Source organism: Nerophis ophidion, linkage group LG29 (assembly GCF_033978795.1).
Source record: "Nerophis ophidion isolate RoL-2023_Sa linkage group LG29, RoL_Noph_v1.0, whole genome shotgun sequence".
NCBI lineage: Eukaryota > Metazoa > Chordata > Actinopteri > Syngnathiformes > Syngnathidae > Nerophis > Nerophis ophidion.
The window spans coordinates 162,501-175,000 of record NC_084639.1 but is presented as its reverse complement, the minus strand read 5'-3'; the positions used below and the strand labels follow the sequence as shown (position 1 = coordinate 175,000).

The window sequence follows — 12,500 nt, the reverse complement described above, 5'->3', positions numbered from 1 at the left end:
CGTCAGGAAAAACCACCTTTTTATTCCTCACTTTCATCCCTGCTGGCCCCAAAATGGCAAAATGGTCTACAAGAACATGTCTTTGTCAGGACTCATGTAATATTTACTGAGATATGATCAAACGTCTTGATTCTTCTTTAACTAATCGATGAAATGCAAAAAAAAAAAATGAACACAATTTAAAAAGTGCGAACGCTTAAAAGGGAACTGCACTTTTTGAATCTATGTATGACAAGACATGTTGTTTTATGCATTCTAAATCCTAAATAAATGTTAGCAAAAGTCAGCTAACAACAGAGCTAAGGGGGGTTGCTCTCTTTTGCCTGTAAAGCTCTCTAAAAAAACAACAAGTATTTGTTTTATATACATGCTGTGAGTATTTATGAAACGTAGTAACATTTATAGTACCATGTAATACATACATGGTACTATAAATGTATGTATTACAGTCCACCAAGAGTCAACATCTTTGACTGCGAGGGTGGAGAGGCACACCACCCTCCACTTCTCCCAAGAGTCAACATCTTTGACTGCGAGGGTGGAGAGGCACACCACCCTCCACTTCTCCCAAGAGTCCAGGTCTTTGACTGCGAGGGTGGAGAGGCACACCACCCTCCACTTCTCCCAAGAGTCCAGGTCTTTGACTGGGAGGGTGGAGAGGCACACCACCCTCCACTTCTCCCAAGAGTCCAGGTCTTTGACTGGGAGGGTGGAGAGGCACACCACCCTCCACTTCTCCCAAGAGTCCAGGTCTTTGACTGGGAGGGTGGAGAGGCACACCACCCTCCACTTCTCCCAAGAGTCAAGGTCTTTGACTGCGAGGGTGGAGAGGCACACCACCCTCCACTTCTCCCAAGAGTCAAGGTCTTTGACTGCGAGGGTGGAGAGGCACACCACCCTCCACTTCTCCCAAGAGTCAAGGTCTTTGACTGCGAGGGTGGAGAGGCACACCACCCTCCACTTCTCCCAAGAGTCAAGGTCTTTGACTGCGAGGGTGGAGAGGCACACCACCCTCCACTTCTCCCAAGAGTCCAGGTCTTTGACTGGGAGGGTGGAGAGGCACACCACCCTCCACTTCTCCCAAGAGTCCAGGTCTTTGACTGGGAGGGTGGAGAGGCACACCACCCTCCACTTCTCCCAAGAGTCCAGGTCTTTGACTGGGAGGGTGGAGAGGCACACCACCCTCCACTTCTCCCAAGAGTCCAGGTCTTTGACTGGGAGGGTGGAGAGGCACACCACCCTCCACTTCTCCCAAGAGTCAAGGTCTTTGACTGCGAGGGTGGAGAGGCACACCACCCTCCACTTCTCCCAAGAGTCAAGGTCTTTGACTGCGAGGGTGGAGAGGCACACCACCCTCCACTTCTCCCAAGAGTCAAGGTCTTTGACTGCGAGGGTGGAGAGGCACACCACCCTCCACTTCTCCCAAGAGTCAAGGTCTTTGACTGCGAGGGTGGAGAGGCACACCACCCTCCACTTCTCCCAAGAGTCCAGGTCTTTGACTGGGAGGGTGGAGAGGCACACCACCCTCCACTTCTCCCAAGAGTCCAGGTCTTTGACTGGGAGGGTGGAGAGGCACACCACCCTCCACTTCTCCCAAGAGTCAAGGTCTTTGACTGCGAGGGTGGAGAGGCACACCACCCTCCACTTCTCCCAAGAGTCAAGGTCTTTGACTGCGAGGGTGGAGAGGCACACCACCCTCCACTTCTCCCAAGAGTCAAGGTCTTTGACTGCGAGGGTGGAGAGGCACACCACCCTCCACTTCTCCCAAGAGTCAAGGTATTTGACTGCGAGGGTGGAGAGGCACACCACCCTCCACTTCTCCCAAGAGTCCAGGTCTTTGACTGCGAGGGTGGAGAGGCACACCACCCTCCACTTCTCCCAAGAGTCCAGGTCTTTGACTGCGAGCGTGGAGAGGCACACCACCCTCCACTTCTCCCAAGAGTCAAGGTCTTTGACTGCGAGGGTGGAGAGGCACACCACCCTCCACTTCTCCCAAGAGTCCAGGTCTTTGACTGCGAGCGTGGAGAGGCACACCACCCTCCACTTCTCCCAAGAGTCTGTCAGCTCAGCCAAGTTTCCCCAGATATGAGGTGTTCGTGGACAAGATCTTGTCAGTGTGAGTGAGATGCCAGTTAATCAATTCTCTAACCCATAAAGTGTGTTTTATGGCAGAGTTAAGTAGAATGTGTATGTACTGTATGTACAGTATGTATCAGATGAGCTACAGTGGGAGAGATATTGTAGTCCATATCTCACAGATTATATGAGTTGTGTTGGCAGGTGAGCCGTTCAGTCCCGTAAAATTCACCTTCTTTCCGTCTCACGTTGGCGTCCTACGTCTGCTTTTCATTACTGTCTCTCCTCTCCTCTCCACCGCCTTTTTGTTTAATCATCCTCAAGCTTTTTTTTTTTTCTTTTTTTTTCTCAGAGGATTTCAGCGTGAGGATTTTATTGACATTTCCGTGACCACACAGCGTTGCTCCAGATGTGATGTTACCTCACGCTCGTCCGGCTAATAACTTAAAGATACTGCTTTTTCACCCTCGGCACGTTTCCACTTCTACTTGGGACCACACCTGTACCTTCTGCTCCTGGGAAGGGGACTAACATTCCTATGGAGTCACCTAAGGAGCCCTGTTGGGTACATTAGACCGAGGGACTCCTTCTGTCAGTGTGGCCCCACAGGCCCTCAAGCCTGACTTGCCAGCATATAGCAAAACATCATCTAATGACATCAAATTGTATTTTTTGGACTACAAAGTGCACAAGAATATAAGCCACACCCTCTAAATTTTAATAATGTTGTCCCCATATAATAGGCACACCAGATTATAGGCCGCAGTTGTGAAATGAGTTATTTACACTGAAATATTCTGTAAATGTTTATTTAGATACAGCTTCACGGTGTCAGAGGGGTTAGTGCGTCTGCCTCACAATACGAAGTTCCTGCAGTCCTGGGTTCAATCCCAGGCTCGGGATCTTTCTGTGTGGAGTTTGCATGTTCTCCCCGTGACTGCGTGGGTTCCCTCCGGGTACTCCGGGGGATAGGCCCCGCCCACCTCCAAAGACATGCACCTAGGGATAGGCCCCTCCCACCTCCAAAGACATGCACCTGGGGATAGGCCCCTCCCACCTCCAAAGACATGCACCTGGGGATAGGCCCCTCCCACCTCCAAAGACATGCACCTGGGCACAGACCCCTCCCACCTCCAAAGACATGTACCTGGGGATAGGCCCCTCCCACCTCCAAAGACATGCACCTGGGGATAGGCCCCTCCCACCTCCAAAGACATGCACCTGGGGATAGGCCCCTCCCACCTCCAAAGACATGCACCTGGGGATAGGCCCCTCCCACCTCCAAAGACATGCACCTGGGCACAGACCCCTCCCACCTCCAAAGACATGCACCTGGGGATAGGCCCCTCCCACCTCCAAAGACATGCACCTGGGGATAGGCCCCTCCCACCTCCAAAGACATCCACCTGGGGATAGGCCCCTCCCACATGCACCTGGGGATAGGCCCCTCCCACCTCCAAAGACATCCACCTGGGGATAGGCCCCTCCCACCTCCAAAGACATCCACCTGGGGATAGGCCCCTCCCACCTCCAAAGACATGCACCTGGGCACAGACCCCTCCCACCTCCAAAGACATGTACCTGGGGATAGGCCCCTCCCACCTCCAAAGACATGCACCTGGGGATAGGCCCCTCCCACCTCCAAAGACATGCACCTGGGGATAGGGCCCTCCCACCTCCAAAGACATGCACCTGGGCACAGACCCCTCCCACCTCCAAAGACATGCACCTGGGGATAGGCCCCTCCCACCTCCAAAGACATGCACCTGGGGATAGGCCCCTCCCACCTCCAAAGACATCCACCTGGGGATAGGCCCCTCCCACATGCACCTGGGGATAGGCCCCTCCCACCTCCAAAGACATCCACCTGGGGATAGGCCCCTCCCACCTCCAAAGACATCCACCTGGGGATAGGCCCCTCCCACATGCACCTGGGGATAGGTTGATTGGCAACACTAAATGGTCCCTAGTGTGTGAATGTGAGTGTGAATGTTGTCCGTCTATCTGTGTTGGCCCTGTGATGAGGTGACGACTTGTCCAGGGTGTACCCCGCCTTCCGCCTGATTGTAGCTGAGATAGGCGCCAGCGCCCCCCGAGACCCCAAAAGGGAATAAGCGGTAGAAAATGGATGGATGGATGGATGATTATTTAGATACCTTAATTGTTTCCAAACGGTGTCTGTAACAGAGCAGTAAAACGGCTGATCAAACAAAACAGAAGTCATGGTCATGGACCTACGAGCCGCGCAAGCTCGTTCTCCAATCAGCTAAACAGACTTCACATATAAGTCGCACTGGACTCTTAGCCACACTCGCTACATTTTAGAAGAAACAAGTCCCATATATAAACCGCATCAGACTTTAAGTGACAGATATACAGTGGGGCAAAAAAGTATTTAGTCAGCCAGCGATTGTGCAAGTTCTCCCACTTCAAATGATGACAGAGGTCTGTCATTTTCATCATAGGTACACTTCAACTGTGAGAGACAGAATGGGAAAAAAAAAATCCAGGAATTCACATTGTAGCAATTTGAAAGAATTTATTTGTAAATAATGGTGGAAAATAAGTATTTGGTCAACCATTCAAAGCTCTCTCTGATGGAAGGAGGTTTTGGCTCCAAATCTCAGGATACATGGCCCCATTCATTCTTTCCTTAACACGGATCAATCGTCCTGTCCCCTTAGCAGAAAAACAGCCCCAAAGCATGATGTTTCCACCCCCATGCGTCACAGTAGGTATGGTGTTCTTGGGATGCAACTCAGTATTCTTCTTCCTCCAAACACCACCAGTTGAGTTGATACCAAAATGGATACATGGATGATACAGCAGAGGATTGGGAGAATGTCATGTGGTCAGATGAAACCAAAATAGAACTTTTTGCTATAAACTCAACTCAACTTTCTAATTTAACGATTACAGTAAATCTCTCGATCAAATTTAGGTTGATCCGTCTCTATAAAGTTTAAAAAAATCTTTAGGGCCTTTCCGTCAGATAGGTGACTATTGTTTATTTAACACTATTGATATGGGATGGCGCCCCTCCCAGTGATGTCACACAGGCACTAAACACAAAGGGAAGAAGCATGTTGTCTCTGAGATCTCTGCTGTCTGCTCACTAGCTTGCATGAAGAAGTGAGGCCCCTCACTCTCATCTGGGAGTACATTTGCTGTTCAAAGACTTTAGTAGTCAAGGGTTAAGTTGGAGTTGAAAGCTCACCCACGTCAGCCGCCCCTGTTTCCACAACACACCAAACATGTTTTGGAAATGAAGTCCTTCACTGGAGATTTCCTCGCCAATGTTTGACACTTCAGGTGATAATTAGGAGAAGCTCTGTGGGGGCGGAGAAAACTCTCTTGCAGTTTTTGACCTTCCTCAAACGTGATGCAGCGAGCGCACTTCTAAATACAGCAAGCACACTTCTAGATGCAGCAAGCGCACTTCTAGATGCAGCGAGCGCACTTCTAGATGCAGCGAGTGCACTTCTAAATACAGCAAGCGCACTTCTAAATGCAGCGAGCGCACTTCTAGATGCAGCGAGTGCACTTCTAGATGCAGCGAGCGCACTTCTAGATGCAGCGAGCGCACTTCTAGATGCAGCGAGTGCACTTCTAAATACAGCAAGCGCACTTCTAAATACAGCAAGCGCACTTCTAGATGCAGCGAGTGCACTTCTAGATGCAGCGAGCGCACTTCTAGATGCAGCGAGCGCACTTCTAGATGCAGCGAGGCACTTCTAAATACAGCGAGCGCACTTCTAGATGCAGCGAGTGCACTTCTAAATACAGCAAGCGCACTTTTAGATGCAGCGAGTGCACTTCTAAATACAGCAAGCGCACTTCTAGATGCAGCGAGTGCACTTCTAGATGCAGCGAGTGCACTTCTAAATACAGCAAGCGCACTTCTAAATACAGCAAGCGCACTTCTAAATACAGCGAGCGCACTTCTAAATGCAGCGAGTGCACTTCTAAATACAGCAAGCGCACTTTTAGATGCAGCGAGTGCACTTCTAAATACAGCAAGCGAACTTCTAGATGCAGCAAGCGCACTTCTAGATGCAGCGAGCGCACTTCTAGATGCAGCGAGTGCACTTCTAAATACAGCAAGCGCACTTCTAGATGCAGCGAGCGCACTTCTAGATGCAGCGAGTGCACTTCTAGATGCAGCGAGTGCACTTCTAAATACAGCAAGCGCACTTCTAAATACAGCAAGCGCACTTCTAAATACAGCGAGCGCACTTCTAAATGCAGCGAGTGCACTTCTAAATACAGCAAGCGCACTTTTAGATGCAGCGAGTGCACTTCTAAATACAGCAAGCGAACTTCTAGATGCAGCAAGCGCACTTCTAGATGCAGCGAGCGCACTTCTAGATGCAGCGAGTGCACTTCTAAATACAGCAAGCGCACTTCTAGATGCAGCGAGCGCACTTCTAGATGCAGCGAGTGCACTTCTAAATACAGCAAGCGCACTTCTAGATGCAGCGAGTGCACTTCTAGATGCAGCGAGTGCACTTCTAGATGCAGCGAGCGCACTTCTAGATGCAGCGAGTGCACTTCTAAATACAGCAAGCGCACTTCTAGATGCAGCGAGTGCACTTCTAGATGCAGCGAGTGCACTTCTAGATGCAGCAAGTGCACTTCTAGATGTAGCCATCTCACCGGGACACACTTGCCATGGCAAATAAACCACTTCACTTCCTCCACGCGCACCACCTCCTTCATTTTAGTCAACCTGTGTGTGTGCGTGTGTGCGTGTGCGTGTGTGTGTGCGTGTGTGCGTGTGCGTGTGTGTGTGTGTGCGTGTAGGTGTGTGTGTGTGCGTGTGTGTGTGTGTGTGTGTGTGTGTCTTTAATAAATGTCATTATTTACTATAAAAAAACTTTAAATATCTGGCATTTGCAGTTGAGATGTTTCATGAGAGCAGTGTGTGTGTCTTTAATAAATATAATTCATTACTATAAAAAGATGTTTTGGTCATATCACGATACACGATGCATATCTGGATATGTTTAGGTCATGCCTTGCACAATACAGCATATATTTGTGGATATGTTTAGTCCATTTAATTATACAACACATACTGTCTATGTGGATATTTAGCCTTAGCCTTGAATGAAGACTTGACACATATAATGACAGCAGTATGATGATTCTATGTGTCTACATTCAAACATTCTTCTTCATACTGCATTCATATATGCTACTTTTACACTTTCATGCAGAGAGGGACATCACAACTAAAAGTGTATTTATCAAACAGTTATTAAGCAGTGGCACAAACAGAAAGTGCAAGATTGTCAGACACATTTTAAAACAAGCTATGAGTGCACTTTTGTGCATGATGTCACTAAGATGACATATCAAAACAACACTCAATTAAAGTGCACTTTTTGTACAGAACGCCGCCACAATAGTGAAAAACACAAAGTGCACTTTTGTGCATGATGTCACTAAGATGACATATCAAAACAACACTCAATTAAAGTGCACTTTTTGTACACACCGCCGCTACAATAGTGAAAAACACATAAAGTGCACTTTTGTGCATGATGTCACTAAGATGACATATCAAAACAACACTCAATTAAAGTGCACTTTTTGTACAGAGCGCCGCTACAATAGTGAAAAACACAAAGTGCACTTTTGTCCATGATGTCACTAAGATGACATATCAAAACAACACTCAATTAAAGTGCACTTTTTGTACAGAGCGCCGCTACAATAGTGAAAAACACATAAAGTGCACTTTTGTGCATGATGTCACTAAGATGACATATCAAAACAACACTCAATTAAAGTGCACTTTTTGTACAGAGCGCCGCTACAATAGTGAAAAACACATAAAGTGCACTTTTGTGCATGATGTCACTAAGATGACATATCAAAACAACACTCAATTAAAGTGCACTTTTTGTACAGAGCGCCGCTACAATAGTGAAAAACACATAAAGTGCACTTTTGTCCATGATGTCACTAAGATGACATATCAAAACAACACTCAATTAAAGTGCACTTTTTGTACAGAGCGCCGCTGCAATAGTGAAAAACACATAAAGTGCACTTTTGTGCATGATGTCACACAAGATATTTCTAATAAAAATGAGTTGCATAAAAGGAAATCCAATACTGTTTGTCCTTCACTATGTGGTAGGTTCCTGCGGACGTTATCTCCTTCTGTTGTTGACTATTTTGTCCACACCGTGTTGATGTGGAAATGGTTGCTTGGGCATTTTGTGGGTGGCACCGAACAACAATGTTGACATGCGGAGTTTCAAGCACTCTTCATTCTATTCTCTCGTGCAAATTAAGGCCCGAGGGCCACATGTGGCCCGTTAAGATTTTAAATCCGGCCCACCGGTAATTCTACATCATTTTTGTAAAGCTTTAACATGAAAAGTGTATTTGTCATTATGTTGTGCAGCGATGTCTTTAAATGTCTTGAACTATAGAAAGTATTTCAATGGTTGACATTTGCACTGTTGGGTGTTATAGAAGTTATTACAGTAATCTACGTCACAGATGTTTAGATAATATATCATCACAATGCATTCATATTTTGTGTTGTTTTTACACTTTTGTTGTTTTGCTTGATTGTAAAAGATACACAACTATCAATGAGCTGGTCTGAAAAGTAAAATATGTTTATATGTTGTTAATGTTCAGTGTTTTATTGTTCATAGTTAATATTGTTAATGTTCAGTGTTTTATTGTTCATAGTTAATATTGTTAATGTTCAGTGTTTTATTGTTCATAGTTAATATTGTAAATCCCACTTCCTTTATTTTCATGTACATTTTGGGTGTCCAAGTCAGTGAAAAACTGTAAAATCCCATTCCGTTTTTTTTTTAATATGTGGTCTGTCATAACTTTTTCCGAACTCTATCAGACATTGTGACTTTTGGTATTAGTGTCCCTGGAAGAAAATGGCCCCAAACACAACATACTGTACAACATATTTTTTTATAGTTATATTTGTACATATCATTTATGCACATACACATTAGGCCCCCCAGACAATTTTTTGACTCTCAATGTGGCCCCCGAGTCAAACTATATTTACCCAGCTCTGCTGTAGCGCTTGGAAAGGAGCCAGCTTAGGTGGTTCAGGCATCTCGTGCGGATGCCTCACGGAGGTCCCACTGGGAGGAGACCAAGGACCAGATGGGGGGATTACATCTCCTCTCTGGCCTGGGAACGCTTTAAGATCCCCCAGTAGGAAGATGCTAATGTTGCTTTGGAGAGGGAAGTCTGGGGGTCTCTGTTGGAGCTGTTGTCCCCGTCACCCCAATGAAGATGGATGGATGGATGGATGGATGGATGGATGGATGGATGGATGGATGGATGGATGGATGGATGCTCTAGCGGGTGAAATTTCAAATGATGCCCCAACTTAGCAGTAATGCTACTTGTGGTAGCAAAGCTTTTGCCGCCTACTTGACATTTTCTGCTTGTCTGTTCAACATCTTCCCGCTTGAAGCCAAACCATCACCAGACAATTAATTCTTAAGTATTAATTTTTCCTTCTTTTGTTACCAGGTTGGCACCTTCTGTAACGACCGGGTCGCATGGTGATGTGGATTCGTTCTCCCAGGAATGCAGACGAGCCTCGGACACAGCGTAAAGGTAAGAACAAATTATTTATTTAAAAATAAATCCGACTATGAAAAAGAAAATCTTGCTCAAAGCACAAAAGGTAAAACAAAAGAGCTAGCATGGGAGCTAGAAGACAAAAGGTCTAGCGTGGAAGCTAGCAGGTCCAGAACCGGGAACAGACGTCGTCATGCGTAGCGTATAGCAAATTAGGAAGCCAGACAGACTGACGGGAGAAGGCAGGCTTAAATAACGACAGTGATTACAAAAACAGGTGTGCGACCGGAACAGGCGGCAGGTGAAAATAATACGTAACCATGGAAACCAAGTGAGAAGTGCACACACAGTAGCCGAAGGAGTCAAAACCAACAGAAAAACACAAGTGACCCAAAAAACCCAAACAGAATATGATCTGTGCAGAGGATCATAACACCTTCTTTCTCTCGCACCACAGCTAACTTGACCCATGTCGCTATCTCTCTGCTGGGCGAGGGTGTATGAGGTGGCACTAGCGACACTTTGTCACGTAAGAAGGAGCGCTTGTTGTTTTATGTCTCTGTGAGAAGCAGAGACAAGAACACGTGGGAAGAGGTTGTTGTGTAATGTCTGCAGATAGAAGAAGGTGGACTCCAATATCACCTCATTGTCATTTTCTACATCGCACACAGACAAAGCCGCCACATATCTAGTATATTCCACATATCTAGTATAGTCCACATATCTAGTATATTCCACATATCTAGTATAGTCCACATATCTAGTATAGTCCACATATCTAGTATAGTCCACATATCTAGTATATTCCACATATCTAGTATATTCCACATATCTAGTATATTCCACATATGTAGTATATTCCACATATCTAGTACATTCCACATATCTAGTATAGTCCACATATCTAGTACATTCCACATATCTAGTATAGTCCACATATCTAGTATGTTCCACATATCTAGTATAGTCCACATATGTAGTATATTCCACACATCTAGTATATTCCACATATCTAGTATAGTCCACATATCTAGTACATTCCACAAAGCTAGTATAGTCCACATATCTAGTATAGTCCACATATCTAGTATATTCCATATATTTAGTATATTCCACATATCTAGTATATTCCATATATCTAGTATATTCCACATATCTAGTACATTCCACATATCTAGTATAGTCCACATATCTAGTATAGTCCACATATCTAGCACATTCCACATATCTAGTATATTCCACATATCTAGTATAGTCCACATATCTAGTATATTCCACATATCTAGTATAGTCCACATATCTAGTATAGTCCACATATCTAGTATATTCCACATATCTAGTATAGTCCACATATCTAGTATATTCCACATATCTAGTATATTCCACATATCTAGTATAGTCCACATATCTAGTATAGTCCACATATCTAGTATAGTCCACATATCTAGTATATTCCACATATCTAGTATAGTCCACATATCTAGTATAGTCCATATATCTAGTATAGTCCACATATCTAGTATATTCCACATATCTAGTATATTCCACACATCTAGTACATTCCATATATGTTGTATATTCCACATATCTAGTATATTCCACATATCTAGTATATTCCACATATCTAGTATAGTCCACATATGTAGTATATTCCACATATCTAGTATATTCCACATATGTAGTATATTCCACATATCTAGTATATTCCATATATGTTGTATATTCCACATATCTAGTATATTCCACATATCTAGTATATTCCATATATGTTGTATATTCCACATATGTAGTATATTCCACATATCTAGTATATTCCACATATCTAGTATATTCCATATGTTGTATATTCCACATATCTAGTATATTCCACATATCTAGTATATTCCATATATGTTGTATATTCCACATATGTAGTATATTCCACATATCTAGTATATTCCACATATCTAGTATATTCCACATATGTAGTATATTCCACATATCTAGTATATTCCACATATGTAGTATATTCCACATATGTAGTATATTCCACATATGTAGTATATTCCACATATGTAGTATATTCCACATATGTAGTATATTCCACATATGTAGTATATTCCACATATGTAGTATATTCCACATATCTAGTATAGTCCACATATGTAGTATATTCCACATATGTAGTATATTCCACATATGTAGTATATTCCACATATCTAGTATATTCCACATATGTAGTATATTCCACATATCTAGTATAGTCCACATATCTAGTATAGTCCACATATGTAGTATATTCCACATATGTAGTATATTCCACATATGTAGTATATTCCACATATGTAGTATATTCCACATATGTAGTATATTCCACATATGTAGTATATTCCACATATGTAGTATATTCCACATATGTAGTATATTCCACATATCTAGTATATTCCACATATGTAGTATATTCCACATATGTAGTATATTCCACATATGTAGTATATTCCACATATGTAGTATATTCCACATATGTAGTATATTCCACATATCTAGTATATTCCACATATGTAGTATATTCCACATATGTAGTATATTCCACATATGTAGTATATTCCACATATGTAGTATATTCCACATATCTAGTATAGTCCACATATCTAGTATAGTCCACATATGTAGTATATTCCACATATCTAGTATATTCCACATATGTAGTATATTCCACATATGTAGTATATTCCACATATCTAGTATATTCCACATATGTAGTATATTCCACATATGTAGTATATTCCACATATGTAGTATATTCCACATATCTAGTATAGTCCACATATCTAGTATAGTCCACATATGTAGTATATTCC

General features: G+C 43.7%; 1 long non-coding RNA gene across 1 annotated transcript in view; it reads left to right on the top strand.

Moving 5' to 3' along the window:
* LOC133545897 (uncharacterized) overlaps positions 1-12,500 on the top strand; it is a 78,482-nt gene that overhangs the window by 56,038 nt on the left and 9,944 nt on the right. The window contains exon 2 of the long non-coding RNA XR_009804939.1: positions 9,610-9,696. This is a non-coding gene — a long non-coding RNA (uncharacterized LOC133545897). The remainder of the gene's footprint in view (positions 1-9,609; positions 9,697-12,500) is intronic.